The sequence below is a fragment of the Calliopsis andreniformis genome, unplaced genomic scaffold (assembly GCF_051401765.1).
Source record: "Calliopsis andreniformis isolate RMS-2024a unplaced genomic scaffold, iyCalAndr_principal scaffold0091, whole genome shotgun sequence".
NCBI classification, from domain to species: Eukaryota; Metazoa; Arthropoda; class Insecta; order Hymenoptera; family Andrenidae; genus Calliopsis; species Calliopsis andreniformis.
Genome location: NW_027480500.1, coordinates 2,274,397 through 2,281,828, shown reverse-complemented (window position 1 = coordinate 2,281,828; position 7,432 = coordinate 2,274,397).

Below are 7,432 nucleotides of genomic sequence, written 5' to 3'. Positions count from 1 at the left end.
CAATCCTCAATACCCAATCCTCAATCTTCAATCCTCAATCCTCAATCCCCAATTCTCAATCCTCAATCCTCAATCCTCAGTCCTCAGTCCTCAAACCTCAATCCTCAACCCTCAGCCCTCATCGTCAATCCTCAATCGTCAATCCTCAATCCTCAACCATCAATCCTCAATACTCAATCTGCAATCCTCAATCATCAATTCTCGACCCTCAATCCTCAATCCTCAATCCTCAGTCCTCAATTCTCAATCCTCAATCGTCAGTCTTCAATCCTCAATACTCAATCTTCTATCCTCAATCCTCAATCCTCAATCCTCAATCCTGATTCTTGAATCCTCAATACCCAATACTCAATCTTCAATCCTCAAGTCGCAATCCTCATTTCTCAAAGCTCTATCCTCAGTCCTCAGGCCTCAAACCTCAACCCTCAACCGTCAGCCCCCATCCTCAATCCTCAATCCTCAATCTTAAGTCCTCAATACTCAATCCTCAATACTCAATCTTCAATCCTCAATACTCAATCCTCAATCGTCAATCCTCAATCCCCAATCCTCAATCTTCAATGCTCAATCCTCAATCCTCAATCCTCAATAATCAATCTTCAATCCTCAATACTCAATCTTCAATCCTCAATCCTCAAACCTCAATCCTCAATCCTCAATCCTCAATCCTGAATCCTCAATCTTCAATCCTCAATACTCAACCTGCAATCCTCAAACCTCAATCCTCAGCCCTCAGCCCTCATCCTCCATCCTCAATACTCAATCCTCAATCCTGAATCTTCAATCCTCTATATTCAATCTTCAATCCTCAATACTCAATCCTCAATCCTCAGTGATCAATACTCAATCGTCAATACTGAATCCTCAATCCTCAATCCTCAATCCTCAATCCTCAATCCTCAATCCTCATTTCTCAAACCTCAATCCTCAACCCTCAGTCCTCATCCTCAATTCTCAATTCTCAATCCTCAATCCTGAATTCTCAATCTTCAATCCTCAATAATCAATCTCCAATCCTAGATCCTCAATCCACAATCCTCAACCTTCAATCCTCAATACTGAATCTTCAATCCTCAGTCCTCAATCCTCAATCCTTAATCCTCAATCGTCAATCATCAGTCCTCAATACTCAATCTTCAATTCTCAATCTTCAATCCTCAATCCTCAACACTCAATCCTCAGTACACAATCCTGAGTCCTCAATCTTCAATCCTCAATACTCAATCTTCAACACTCAATCCTCAACCCTCAATCCTCAATCCTCAATCTTCAATCCTCAATCCTCAATCCTCAATCTTCAATCCTCAATACTCAATCTGCAATCCTCAATCCTCAAACCTCAATCTTCAATCCTCATTCTTCAATCCACAATACCCAATCCTCAGTCTTCAATCCTCAATCCTCAATCCTCAATTCTCAATCCTCAATCCTTAACCCTCAGACCCCAAACATCAATATTCAACCCTCAGTCCTCGTCGTCAATACACAACCCTCAATCCTCAGTCCTCAATAATCAATCATCAATATTCAATCTTCAATCCTCAATCCTCAATCCTCAATCATCAATCCTCAATCTTCAATCCTCAATACTCAATCTTCAATCCTTAATCCTCAATCCTCAATCCTCAATCCTCAATCTTCAATCCTCAATACTCGTTCTTCAATCCTCAATCCTCAATCCTCAATCCTCAATCCTCAGTCTTCAATCCTCAATACCCAATCCTCAACCTTCAATCCACAATCCTCAATCCTCAATCCTCATTCTTCAATCCTCAATACCCAATTCTCAATCTTCAATTCTCAATCCTAAATCCTCAATTCTCAATCCTCAATCCTCAGTCCTCAGTCCTCAAACCTCAATCCTCAACCCTCAGCCCTCATCCTCAATCCTCAATCCTCAATCCTCAATCCTCATTCTTCAATACTCAATACCCAATCCTCAATCTTCAATCCTCAATCCTCAATCCTCAGATCTCAATCCCCTATCTTCAATCCTCAATACTAAATCTTCAGTCCTCAATCCTCGATCCTCAATCCTCAATTCTCAATCCTCAATCGTCAGTCTTCTATCCTCAATACTCAATCTTCAATCCACAACGCTCAATCCTCAATCCTCAATCCTCAATCCTCATTCTTCAATCCTCAATACCCAATCCTCAATCTTCAATCCTGAATCCTCAATCCTCAATTCTCAATCCTCTATGTTCAATCCTCAATACTAAATCTTCAATCCTCGATCCTCAATCCTCTATCCTCAATCCTCATTCTACAATCCTCAATACTCAATCTTGAACCATCAATCCTCAATTCTCAATCCTCAACCGTCAATCTTCAATCCTCAATACTCAATCTTCAATCCTCAATCCTCAATCTTCGGCCCTCAGTCCTCAACAATCAATTGTCAATCCTCAATCCTCAATAGAATATCCACAATTCACAGCTTTCAATACTCAATACTCAAACTGCAATCTTCAAACCTCTATCCACAAACATCAATTCTCATCACTCAACCCTCATCACTCAGTCCTCAACGTTCAATCCTCAATCCTCAATCCTCAATCCTCAATCGTCAACCTTCAATCCTCAGTACTCAATCTTCAATCCTCAATCCTCAATCCTCAATCCTCAATCCTCAATCCTCAATCCTCAACCCTCAATCCTCAGTACTCAATCCTGAGTCCTCAATCTTCAATCCTCAATACTCAATCTTCAACACTCAATCCTCAACCCTCAATCCTCAATCCTCAATCTTCAATCCTCAATCCTCAATACTCAATCTTCAATCCTCAATACTCAATCTGCAATCCTCAATCCTCAAACCTCAATCTTCAATCCTCATTCTTCAATCCACAATACCCAATCCTCAGTCTTCAATCCTCAATCCTCAATCCTCAATTCTCAATCCTCAATCCTTAACCCTCAGAACTCAAACATCAATATTCAACCCTCAGTCCTCGTCGTCAATACACAACCCTCAATCCTCAGTCCTCAATAATCAATCATCAATATTCAATCTTCAATCCTCAATCCTCAATCCTCAATCATCAATCCTCAATCTTCAATACTCAATCCTCAATCCTCAATCCTCAATCCTCTATCCTCAATACTCAATCCTCAATCTTCAATCCTCAATACTCAATCTTCAATCCTTAATCCTCAATCCTCAATCCTCAATCCTCAATCTTCAATCCTCAATACTCGTTCTTCAATCCTCAATCCTCAATCCTCAATCCTCAATCCTCAGTCTTCAATCCTCAATACCCAATCCTCAACCTTCAATCCACAATCCTCAATCCTCAATCCTCATTCTTCAATCCTCAATACCCAATTCTCAATCTTCAATTCTCAATCCTAAATCCTCAATTCTCAATCCTCAATCCTCAGTCCTCAGTCCTCAAACCTCAATCCTCAACCCTCAGCCCTCATCCTCAATCCTCAATCCCCAATCCTCAATCCTCATTCTTCAATACTCAATACCCAATACTCAATCTTCAGTCCTCAATCCTCAATCCTCATTTCTCAATGCTCTATCCTCAGTCCTCAGTCCTCAAACCTCAATCCTCATTCTTCAATCCTCAGTACCCAATCCTCAATCTTCAATCCTCAATCCTCAATCCTCAAATCTCAATCCCCTATCTTCAATCCTCAATACTAAATCTTCAGTCCTCAATCCTCGATCCTCAATCCTCAATTCTCAATCCTCAATCGTCAGTCTTCTATCCTCAATACTCAATCTTCAATCCACAACGCTCAATCCTCAATCCTCAATCCTCAATCCTCATTCTTCAATCCTCAATACCCAATCCTCAATCTTCAATCCTGAATCCTCAATCCTCAATTCTCAATCCTCTATGTTCAATCCTCAATACTAAATCTTCAATCCTCGATCCTCAATCCTCTATCCTCAATCCTCATTCTACAATCCTCAATACTCAATCTTGAATCATCAATCCTCAATTCTCAATCCTCAACCGTCAATCTTCAATCCTCAATACTCAATCTTCAATCCTCAATCCTCAATCTTCGGCCCTCAGTCCTCAACAATCAATTGTCAATCCTCAATCCTCAATAGAATATCCACAATTCACAGCTTTCAATACTCAATACTCAAACTGCAATCTTCAAACCTCTATCCACAAACATCAATTCTCATCACTCAACCCTCATCACTCAGTCCTCAACGTTCAATCCTCAATCCTCAATCCTCAATCCTCAATCGTCAACCTTCAATCCTCAGTACTCAATCTTCAATCCTCAATCCTCAATCCTCAATCCTCATTCTTCAATCCTCAGTACCCAAACCTCAACCTTCAATCCTCAATCCTCAATCCTCAATCCTCAACCCTCAATCCTCAGTACTCAATCCTGAGTCCTCAATCTTCAATCCTCAATACTCAATCTTCAACACTCAATCCTCAACCCTCAATCCTCAATCCTCAATCTTCAATCCTCAATCCTCAATACTCAATCTTCAATCCTCAATACTCAATCTGCAATCCTCAATCCTCAAACCTCAATCTTCAATCCTCATTCTTCAATCCACAATACCCAATCCTGAGTCTTCAATCCTTAATCCTCAATCCTCAATTCTCAATCCTCAATCCCTAACCCTCAGACCTCAAACATCAATATTCAACCCTCAGTCCTCGTCGTCAATACACAACCCTCAATCCTCAGTCCTCAATGTTCTATCATCAATATTCAATCTTCAATCCTCAATCCTCAATCCTCAATCATCGATCCTCAATCTTCAATACTCAATCCTCAATCCTCAATCCTCAATCCTCAATCCTCAATACTCAATCCCTAATCTTCAATCCTCAATACTCAATCTTCAATCCTCAATCCTCAATCCTCAATCTTCAATCCTCAATACTCAATCTTCAATCCTCAATACTCAATCTGCAATACTCAGTTCTCAAACCTCAATTCTCAATCCTCATTCTTCAATCCTCAATACCCAATCCTCAATCTTCGATCCTCATTCCTCAATCCTCAATTCCCAATCCGCAATCCTTAATCCTCAGACCTCAAACATCAGTATTCAACCCTCAGTTCTCGTCCTCAATCCACAACACTCAATCCTCAGTCCTCAATATTCAATCATCAATATTCAATCTTCAATACTCAATCCTCAATCCTTAATCCTCAATCGTCAATCCTCAGTCTTCAATACTCAATCCTCAATCCTCAATCCTCAATCCTCAATCCTCAATACTCAATCCTCAATCTTCAATCCTCAATATTCAATCTTCAATCTTCAATCCTCAATCCTCAATCCTCAATCCTCAACCTTCAATCCTCAATACCCAATCTTCAGTCCTCAATCCTCAATCCTCTATCCTCAATTCTCAGTCGTCAATCCTCAATACCCAATCCTCGATCTTCAATCCTCAATCCTCAATCCTCAATTCTCAACCCTCAATCCCCATTCCTCAGTCCTCAAACCTCAATCCTCAACAGTCAGCCCTCATCCTCCATCCTCAATCCTCAATCCTCAATCCTAAATCTTCGGTCCTCAGTCCTCAACAATCAATTGTCAATCCTCAATACTCAATGGAATATCCACAATTCACAGCTTTCAATACTCAATACTCAAACTGCAATCTTCAAACCTCTATCCACAAACATCAATTCTCATCACTCAACCCTCATCACTCAGTCCTCAACGTTCAATCCTCAATCCTCAATCCTCAATCCTCAATCGTCAACCTTCAATCCTCAGTACTCAATCTTCAATCCTCAATCCTCAATCCTCAATCCTCATTCTTCAATCCTCAGTACCCGAACCTCAACCTTCAATCCTCAATCCTCAATCCTCAATCCTCAATCCTCAACCCTCAGCCCTCATCGTCAATCCTCAATCGTCAATACTCAATCCTCAACCATCAATCCTCAATACTCAATCTTCAATCCTCAATCATCAATTCTCGACCCTCAATCCTCAATCCTCAATCCTCAGTCCTCAATTCTCAATCCTCAATCGTCAGTCTTCAATCCTCAATACTCAATCTTCTATCCTCAATCCTCAATCCTCAATCCTCAATCCTCAATCCTCAATCCTCAATCCTCATTTCTCAAACCTCAATCCTCAACCCTCAGTCCTCATACTCAATTCTCAATTCTCAATCCTCAATCCTGAATTCTCAATCTTCAATCCTCATTCTTCAATCCTCAATCTTCAATCCTCAATACTCAACCATCAATCCGCAGTTCTCAATAGAATATCATCAATTCACAGTTTTCAATACTCAATGCTCAATCTGCAATCTTCAAATCTCTATCCACAAACATCAATTCTCACCTCTCAACCCTCAACACTCAGTCCCCGATCCTCAATATTCAATCCTCAACCCTCAATCCTCAATCCTCAATCCTCAATCTTCAATCCTCAATACTCAATCTTCAATCCTCAATCCTCAAACCTCAATCCTCAATCCTCAATCCTCAATCGTCAGTCTTCAACCCTCAATACGCAATCTTCAATACTCAACACTCAATCCTCAATCCTCAATCCTCAGTCCTCAATCTTCGGCCCTCAGTCCTCAACAATCAATTGTCAATCCACAATCCTCAATAGAATATCCACAATTCACAGCTTTCAATACTCAATACTCAAACTGCAATCTTCAAACCTCTATCCACAAACATCAATTCTCATCACTCAACCCTCATCACTCAGTCCTCAACGTTCAATCCTCAATCCTCAATCCTCAATCCTCAATCCTCAATCCTCAGCCCTCTGTCCTCAAACCTCAATGCTCAATCCTCAATCCCCAATCCTCAATCCTCAATCCTCAATCATCAATCCTCAATCTTCAATACTCATTCCTCAATTCTCAATTCTCAATCCTCAATCCTCAATCCTCAACCTTCAATCCCCAAAAATCAATCACCAATCCTAGATCTTCAATCCCCAATCCTCAGTCCTTAATCCTCAATCTTCAATCCTCAATCGCCAGTCCTCAATCTTCAATCCTCTATGCTCAATCGTCAATCCTCAAGCCTCAGTCCTCAATCCTCAATCCTCAATCCTCAAACCTCAATCCTCAACCGTCAGTCCTCGTCCTCAATCCTCAACCCTCAATCCTCATTCTTCAAACCCCAATACCCAATTCTCAATCTTCAATCCTCAATCCTAAATCCTCAATTCTCAATCCTCAATCCTCAGTCCTCAGTCCTCAAACCTCAATCCTCGACCCACAGCCCTCATCCTCAATCCTCAATCCTCAATCCTCAATCCTCAGCCCTCTGTCCTCAAACCTCAATGCTCAATCCTCAATCCCCAATCCTCAATCCTCAATCCTCAATCATCAATCCTCAATCTTCAATACTCATTCCTCAATCCTCAATCCCCAATCCTCAATCTTCAATCATCAATCCTTAATCTTCAACACTCAATCCTCAATCCTCAATCCTCAATTCTCGATAC